The sequence below is a fragment of the Moschus berezovskii genome, chromosome 20 (assembly GCF_049115385.1).
Source record: "Moschus berezovskii isolate FMDL1 chromosome 20, NW_MosBer_1.0, whole genome shotgun sequence".
Lineage (NCBI taxonomy): Eukaryota > Metazoa > Chordata > Mammalia > Artiodactyla > Moschidae > Moschus > Moschus berezovskii.
In genome coordinates, this window is record NC_142479.1 from 23,597,215 (window position 1) to 23,605,961 (window position 8,747).

An 8,747-nucleotide genomic window follows, 5' to 3' on the forward strand; every position below is an offset into this window, starting at 1 on the left:
CTGTCTGAGGAAGGTATATCTGCACTATGGTTGTGTTAGATTTTTTTTTTTTAATCTAACTCGGAGAAATTATTTAGTTTTTCCACCCCTTTGCCCCTTCTTTTCTTCTCTTACTCCCTTCCATCCTTCCTAAGCATAGATTATCCACAACCAGCTTTTAATTTGGGTCCTCAAGGATTTTTCTGAACAAGGGGCTGAAACAAATCAGAATTCAAGAATAAGAGAGTATTTGGGCTATCAGACAGCCCTTGAAATTTGAAGTTTAGAAACCTGAATTCATGTCCTCAACAGGCTGTTGACAGAGGGACCTAGAGCGTGATCTCCTTTAAGCCTCTGTTTCCTCATCTGTAAAATGAATTGAACAATAACTGCCACTTCATAGGGTAGTAGAAAGGATGAAGTGATTTCACATAGGTAAAAGTGCTCACGAGGTTTCACCCCTCTTGCTGCACTTGGTCCATTCTCTTGCTTCTAGGCAGTCAGAGGCACGCTGGGGCTGTTAACTGGTCAGAAGTCCATAGTAAGAGTTTCCATTCCCTCAGCCGAAGCTGGGTGGATGGAGCTGTCCAAGGAGCCCTGCGCTCAGGAGCCATGCCAACGCTGGCACTGAACAGGGCACAGACCCCGGCCTGGGCGTTCCTGGGAGGTAGCGCCCCAGACCGTGGCTCCTCTAGAATTCAACAAACCCTCGAAGAGGAGGGCAGGAAGGCATCCAGAGGCCCGACCCCCACGTCCCTGCATTTTCTGAAGTTTCCCCTTTGAACACGTTCCTTTATTTATTGTGCCTCATTTAACCTCAGCCATGTCCTCCTGGGATCATTTATTTGGTAACTGTCACTCAGCCTGCTCTGGTATTAACCTCATAATCCTATTGATTTCCTCCAAGCTAGTTGGGGGCTTTCTCGACTTCTTCCCGGGGCGGTAGGGGCTGATTCCCAGTTCTGGTCATTACCGAGGAAGAGGCCCCTGACGGGAAAAGGCCTGCCTGGAGGACCATCTAGGGGTTCCTGGTTCCCACCTTGGCCCCTTCCAGGCTCGGAGAGACAGACTGGTGAGGCCTTGGATGCCTAAGTGTGAGGTAAGAGCGGCGGAGCACCCACCAACCCCGCCAGGAGTTCCCTGACTGGCTACTGAGGCCGTCTTTCAGGCCCAAAGGCCTGCGCTTCACCAATCGCAGCTTTGCTTGTCCAGGAGCCCCGCCCCCGTCCGCCATCTTGGACTCCGGAGGAGTAAAGGGCCCAATCACTGCGGTGGAAGCGGGGAGGTGGGGCCGAGTCTGCAGCTCGCGCCCACGTGGCCATGGGCCTGCGTCTTCCCGCCACCTGCAGCCGGAGCCTGGCCCCTGTCGAGCTGCAGCTGCAGCTCCCAGACACCACCCCTGCCCGTCGCCAGGGGATTAGTGTCCGTCTGTCGTTTGGCATCGCCTCGGTGGGGGTTGTCCCAGCCCAGACCAGGGCCTCCCTTCTGCCCTTCCCACAACCACTCTCTCAAGGGCCCAACCTGGGCGGAAGGGATTGTGTTGGGGATCCAACAGCCTGGGGTGCTGATCTCTCCCAGAGCGGAGGTGTGGGGTGACGGGAGTGCCCCCTCCCCACCAAGCCTGAGCCACATGTGCTGGGAAGTTCATTTCCCCTTGTTTTGCAGAACGGGCTCAGGGATTGACCCCAGGAGTGACCCCAGTGTCAGGAGGCATTAATGATCTCCATACGGGCAATAAACAGGCAGACCGGCTGGTTTGGTGTGGAGGTGCCCTGGAATGGGGCCGCCTTATTAGCCTCACATTCGCTCAAGGGTAGAGGCTTAATTAGCAAGGGCTCCCTCCCCCAAACATCCTTGAGCTCCTTGGGTACATGGTTGGAGACACTGAAGCCCTCTGGCTGGTTCCTCTGTTCCTTGTAGGCCTCCTCAGGAGGCAACCTCTTGAGAGGTCAGCTTAGCCATTTGGCCACTTCCAACAGGAATTCTTGCTTGCTCCTGATGAAGTCTCTCTTCTTTTAAAAAGCCTCCCAAGACCAAATCCACACGTTCTGAGTCACCTCTCTCTTTTGTCTATAAGAACCCAGGAACAAGAAAACCTTTCTCTTCTTTAACTTAACTCTCCCTAAGCCCTATTTTCCCAAAGAGCAAGGGGACTAAGTAGGTGGTTACCAGCCAGCCTTTTGGGGGGGTGGGGTGGGAAACTGCCTAGACTGTGAAAAACACAATCTGATTTGTCGTATTTCCCTCCAAATGTATTTCCGTCAGGTTGGTTACTTGTTCTAGGTGCTTGTTGGTTACTTGTTCCCACCCAGTCTAGTGGGAGAGACAGACTTGTAAACAAATGCCCAGTGATAAAAGGGGCTGAGGGCCTTGATCCATTTCCATGTTAAATGGAAAGAAAGTACAAAAGAGGGGCTAACTAACTCATCCTTCCTGGTTCCATGAGGTTCCATGAGGAGATGACATCTGAGTGCATCTTTGAAAGATGAATATGTGTAGGATCCTAAGAGGTAGAGGATGTGAAAAGGAAGTCCCAGGAGAGTGTAAGGGCAAGTATTGGGTTGGCCAAAAAGTTTGTTTGTGTTTTTCCTAACCATCTTATGAAAACCCCTAACAAACTTTTTGGCCAAAGCAATATGAAGATTCAGGGGCTTTCCTGATGGCTCAGTTGGTAAAGAATCCACCTGCAGTGCAGGAGACATAGGAGACACTGCTTCAATCCCAGGGTTGGGAAGATTCCCTGGTGAAGGAAATGGCAACTCACTCCAGTATTCTTGCCTGGGAAATCCCTGGGCTACAGTCCATGGGGTCTCAAAGAGTCGGACACAACTGAGTGACTAAGCACACACAATGCAAAGGCACAGAGGGCAAGGCTGAGGAGCAGCATAACTGCAGTAGTAGAAAATGAAGCTTTGTAGAAAGGTACAGTTTGGGAACGCCTTGTAAACCCTGTTAATTACTCTATCTAGATAGTGATTGCAAGACATTGAGCTCCTCAGAGACAGTGCAAATGAGAGCTCAGCGGGTACTGAGTGATCAGCCTCACTGAGGAGAAATAATTAAACGTGAGCAAGGAGAGCCTAAGAAACAGAGGCAAATTGTCATCATATGCATTCTTTGTGCAGACTTACCAGTTTGCACAAGAAGGGAAGTCGCTGGCAGGCCAGTGGTTAAGGACCATTCGCCTTCCAATGCACGGGGTACAGGTTTGATCCCTGGTTGGGGAGCTATGATCCCATGTGACTCATGGCCAAAAATCCCAAAAGATAAAACAGAACTAATGTTGTAACAAATTCAATAAAGACGTTAAAATGGTTCGCAGAAAAAAAATCTTTAAAAAAAAGAAAAGCACAAGAAGAAACACCCAGTTTCTTGGAGTTTTCAATAGACCATATCTATAAGGAGAAAGAAAAATTTGAAGACATGGCAAAGGCGGACAAGGCCCATTGTAAAAGAGACATAAAAACCTGTATCTCTCTTAAAGGGGAAACAAACAGAAAAAAAAAGTTCAAGGGTACCCAAGAGGCTTCCTTCAGCCTTTTTCGTATTTTATTCTGAGTTTGACCCCAAATTCAAAGGAGAGCATCTGGGTCTATCCATTGGTGATGTTGCAGAGAAGCTGGGAGAGATGAGGAATAACACTGCAGCAGATGTCAAGTAAGCAACCTTATAAAAAGAAGGTTGAAGGGAAAATATGGACAGGTTATTAGTGTCTACTGAACCAAAGGAAGCTGATGTAGCAAAAAAGAGAGTCATCAAGGCTGAAAAAAACAAACAAACACGAAAAAGAAAGAAGATTAAAAGGAGGAGGAAGAGAAAGAGGAAGAAGATGATGATAAATAAGTTGGTTCTATTGAAGTCTGGGTTTTTTTCTTGCCTTTAAAGCATTTATGGAGAAGGAAATGGCAACCCACTCCAGTATTCTTGCCTGGAGAATCCCATGGACAGATGAGCCTGCCAGGCTACAGTCCATGGGGTTGCAAAGAGTCGGACACAGCTGAGGGACAAAGCAGCATAAAGCATTAAACTCCCGCATACACAATGCCTTTTAAAGAAACAACTGAAATGTAAGGCTATGGAAGATTTGTTTTTACAGTGTACAGTGTCTTTTTTTTTTCCCTATAGTTACACTGCCAAATGTGTCTTTAGCTAGCTCTGTCCTGGTGGTATTTTCAATGGCTGCTAACCTGATACAGTGTGAGGGTTATACATTGGTATGGAAATTTAAAGTAGGTTCTTGTTGGGCTTCCCTGGTGGTCCAGTGGCTAAGACTGCACTTCCCACTGTAGGGGGCACAGTTTCAACCCCTGGTCAAGGAACTTAAGATTCCACATGTCTTGTGGCCAATGATAAACAAGTAAAAAATAAAAAGTACTTAAAAATAAAATAGGCTCTTGTTGGTGCACCACACAAATTAATTATATATGAGGATGGTAGTCTTTTCATGTTAAGTTGTCTTTGATGTAGAGAAGGAAATGGCAACCCACTCCAGTGTTCTTGCCTGGAGAATCCCAGGGACAGGGGAGCCTGGTGGGCTTCCGGCTATGGGGTCACACAGAGTCGGACACGACTGAAGTGACTTAGCAGCAGCAGCAGCATAGTAATACAAAATAATTGTTGTTCTGCTACTGAATACCACTCTGTAACTGCAAAAACAAAATGTTACAGCAATTTTGTTGACCATCTGAATTCCTCTAAGTAAATACAATTTAAAAAATCAGTATTGTTGTTCTTTTTCCTCGGTCTGAAACTTTTCTTATTGAGAGGAAGCTTGTATTTTGCCTTCACCCATTTTGGATCATATAAATGATTACTGTGTTTATCTTTTCAATACAGTTAGCTGATAAAAAGCTATTGTCTACACACCTTGTATATGATGAAGGTAATAAAAGTTGAATTGAGACCAAAGAATCCCCACAACTCCCTCCCCCAAACCGAAACCAAAACCCAAGCAAAAACAATAGCAAAAAACTTTATTGAAGGGCAATGGGTAGACATGAAGGGTTTTTAGCAGGAAACAGCACTGGACTGATCAGATTTGTGTTTTAGAAGGTAATTGCTGGTACGGTGGGTAGATTTAGGGATGAAGAATGGTAACAAGGATACCAGTTATGAAGACAGGGAAATTATTCAAAAGATGTTTAGAAGACGTGGAGTAGGAAAGAGGCTGGAGTTTAGGATGTCTCTGGGTTGGAATATGATAGGCATTTGTGATTTTGTACCCAAAGAGTTGACTCTCCTTTTTCAGGGTCAGAATCCCAGTTTCACTGTAGAGGAAAGAGTCATTGTCATTGGGTAGATTTGGATGAGAAGAGTTTCAGTGAAGGACCTCTGCCCATCCCCAGCCAAGACATTAGATGCTCTCTTCCTAGAATTCTAATATTGAGCATCAAGGCAGAAAGAACAGAGGCAAAGGAATTGAATCATCCTCTTTGGGCCTCAGCTTCCTTACCATACGGTTTATTTAAGATTCAACAGATGGACTTCCCTGGTAGTCCAGTGGTTAATGCTCTGCCCTTCCACTGCATGGAGTGCAAATTTGATCCCTGTTCTAGGGACTAAGATCCCATACTCTGTGTGGCACGGCCAAAAATAATAATAATAAAATTCAACAAATACTACATGGTGAGTAACATTCTTCTTCTTTTATTTAATTGAAGTACAGTTGTCTTACAGTGTTGTGTTTATTTCTACTGTTTAGCAAAATGATTCAGCTATATGCTGTGTATTCATGCGTGTGTGCTTGATTGCTCAGTCATGTCTGACTCTTCATGACCCTATGAACTGTAGCCTGCCAGGCTCCTTTGTTCAGGGGATTTTCCAGGCAAGAATACTGGAGTGGGTTGCCATTTCCTTCTCCAAGGGATCATCCCAGACCAGGGATCAAACCCACGTCTCCTGTGAATTCTTTACCACTGAGCCACAGGGTAGTTTTTAATCCTTCCCGACCCAGAGATTGAACTCCTGCATCTCCTGCATTGCAGGTGGGTTCTTTACCACTGAGGCATTGGGCAAGCCCATTGTGTGTGTGTGTGTGTGTGTGTGTGTGTTATTTTTCATAGTCTTTTCCATTATGGTTTCTCACAGGATATTGAATATAGTTACTTGTGATATACAGTAGGACCTTGTTCTTTATCCATTCTATTTGAAATATTAATAGCATGTATCTGCTCATCTCAAATTCCCAATCCATCCCTCCCCACCCTGCTTTGCCCTTGGCAGCATGGTAGGTAACATTCCTATTCTACATTCTCATCTTCGTGCCCTGAAGGAGCCATTCACCTGCACCCATTGTTCAGCTCCCCGTAGCTGCTTCTACCTCGATCACTTCTGAGCCTGGATTTTGAGCCTTCCCTTTGAGTCAATGAGTTGCTTCTTCCTTCCAATAAATCCCCTCTCTCTGCTTAAGCCAGCTGAGTTCATTTCAACAACTCAGAAAACAGAACCCTATCTGGTTGTGATAACATTGAGAGAAGAGGCAGTGGGTAGAGATGAGTTTAGTTTTAGCTGTGCCAGGACTGTAGTTGGAAGGATGGGGGTCTGAAGATTCAGAAAGCATCAGTGCATGGTGGGGATTGATACTGTAGCTGAGAAAACCACTAAGGGAGAATTCTTTAAAAGAAGAAAGAAAAGAAAAGAAGGAGACTAAGAAGAGAATCTGGAGGGTGTGGAAAAGAAGATAGGAAACTGACTGGGACTCAAACCCAGCCAAAACCCTGCTTGGGACGTGAACCCACCTGGCTGGGACTCAATTCAGTTCAGTTCAGTCCAGTCGCTCAGTCATGTCTGACTCTCCGTGACCCCATGAATCGCAGCACGCCAGGCCTCCCTGTCCATCACCAATTCCTGGAGTTCACTCAAACTCATGTCCATCGAGTCGGTGATGCCATCCAGCCATCTCATCCCCTGTCATGCCCTTCTCCTCCTGCCCCCAATCCCTCCCAGCATCAGAGTCTTTTCCAATGAGTCAGCTTTTCGCATGAGGTGGCCAAAGGATTGGAGCTTCAGCTTTAGCATCAGTCTTTCCAATGAACACCCAGGATTGATCTCCTTTAGAATGGACTGGTTGGATCTCCTTGCAGTCCAAGGGACTCTCAAGAGTCTTCTCCAACACCACAGTTCAAAAGCATCAATTCTTCGGCGATCAGCTTTCTTCACAGTCCAACTCTCACATCCATACATGACCACGGGAAAAACCATAGCCTTGACTAGACGGACCTTGGTTGGCAAAGTAATGTCTCTGCTTTTGAATATGCTATCTAGGTTGGTCATAACTTTCCTTCCAAGGAGTGTCTTTTAATTTCATGGCTGCAATCACCATCTTCAGTGATTTTGGAGCCCAAAAAAATAAAGTCTGACACTGTTTCCACTGTTTCCCCGTCTATTTCCCATGAAGTGATGGGACCAGATGCCATGATCTTCATTTTCTGAATGTTGAGCTTCAAGCCAACCTTTTCACTCTCCTCTTTCTCTTTCATCAAGCGGCTTTTTAGTTCCTCTTCACTTTCTGCCATAAGGGTGGTGTCATCTGTATATATGAAGTTGTTGATATTTCTCCCAGCAATCTTGATTCCAGCTTGTGCTTCTTCCAGCCCAGCGTTCCTCATGATGTACTCTGCATATGAGTTAAATAAGCAGGGTGACAATATACAGCCTTGACGTACTCATTTTCCTATTTGGAACCAGTCTGTTGTTCCATGTCCAGTTCTAACTGTAGCTTCCTGACCTGCATACAAGTTTCTCAAGAGGCAGTTCAGGTGGTCTGGCATTCCGATCTCTTTCAAAATTTTCCACAGTTTATTGTGATCCACACAGTCAAAGGCTTTGACATAGTCAATAAAGCAGAAATAGATGTGTTTCTGGAACTCTCTTGCTTTTTCTATGATCCAGCGGATGTTGGCGATTTGATCTCTGGTTTCTCTGCCTTTTCTAAAACCAGTTTGAACATCTGGAAGTTCACGGTTCACATATTCCTGAAGCCTGGCTTGGAGAATTTTGAGTACTACTTTACTAGCGTGTGAGATGAGTGCAATTGTGCGGTAGTTTGAGCATTCTTTGGCATTCCCTTTCTTTGGGATTGGAGTGAAAACTGACTGTTTCCAGTCCTGTGGCCCCTGCTGAGTTTTCCAAATTTGCTGGCATATTGAGTGCAGCACTTTCACAGCATCATCTTTCAGGATTTGAAATAGCTCAACTGGAATTCTATCACCTCCACTAGCTTTGTTCGTAGTGATGCTTTCTAAGACCCACTTGACTTCACATTCCAGGATGTCTGGCTCTAGGTGAGTGATCACACCATCTTGATTATCTGGGTCGTGAAGATCTTTTTTGTACAGTTCTTCTGTGTATTCTTGCCACCTCTTCTTAATATCTTCTGCTTCTGTTAGGGCCATACCATTTCTGTGCCCAATATGCTACTGGAGATCAGAGGAGAAATAACTCCAGAAAGAATGAAGGGATGGAGCCAAAGCAAAAACAATACCCAGTTGTGAATGTTACTAGTTATAGAAGCAAGGTCCAATGTTGTAAAGAGCAATATTTCATAGGAACCTGGAATCAAGGCACGAATCAAGGCAAATTGGAAGTGGTCAAACAGGAGATGGCAAGAGTGAGCGTCGACATTCTAGGAATCAGTGAACTAAAATGGACTGGAATGGGTGAATTTAACTCAGATGACCTTTATATCTACTACTGTGGGCAGGAATCCCTTAGAAGAAATGGAGTAGCCATTATGGTGTACAAAAGAGTCCGAAATGCAGTACTTGGAT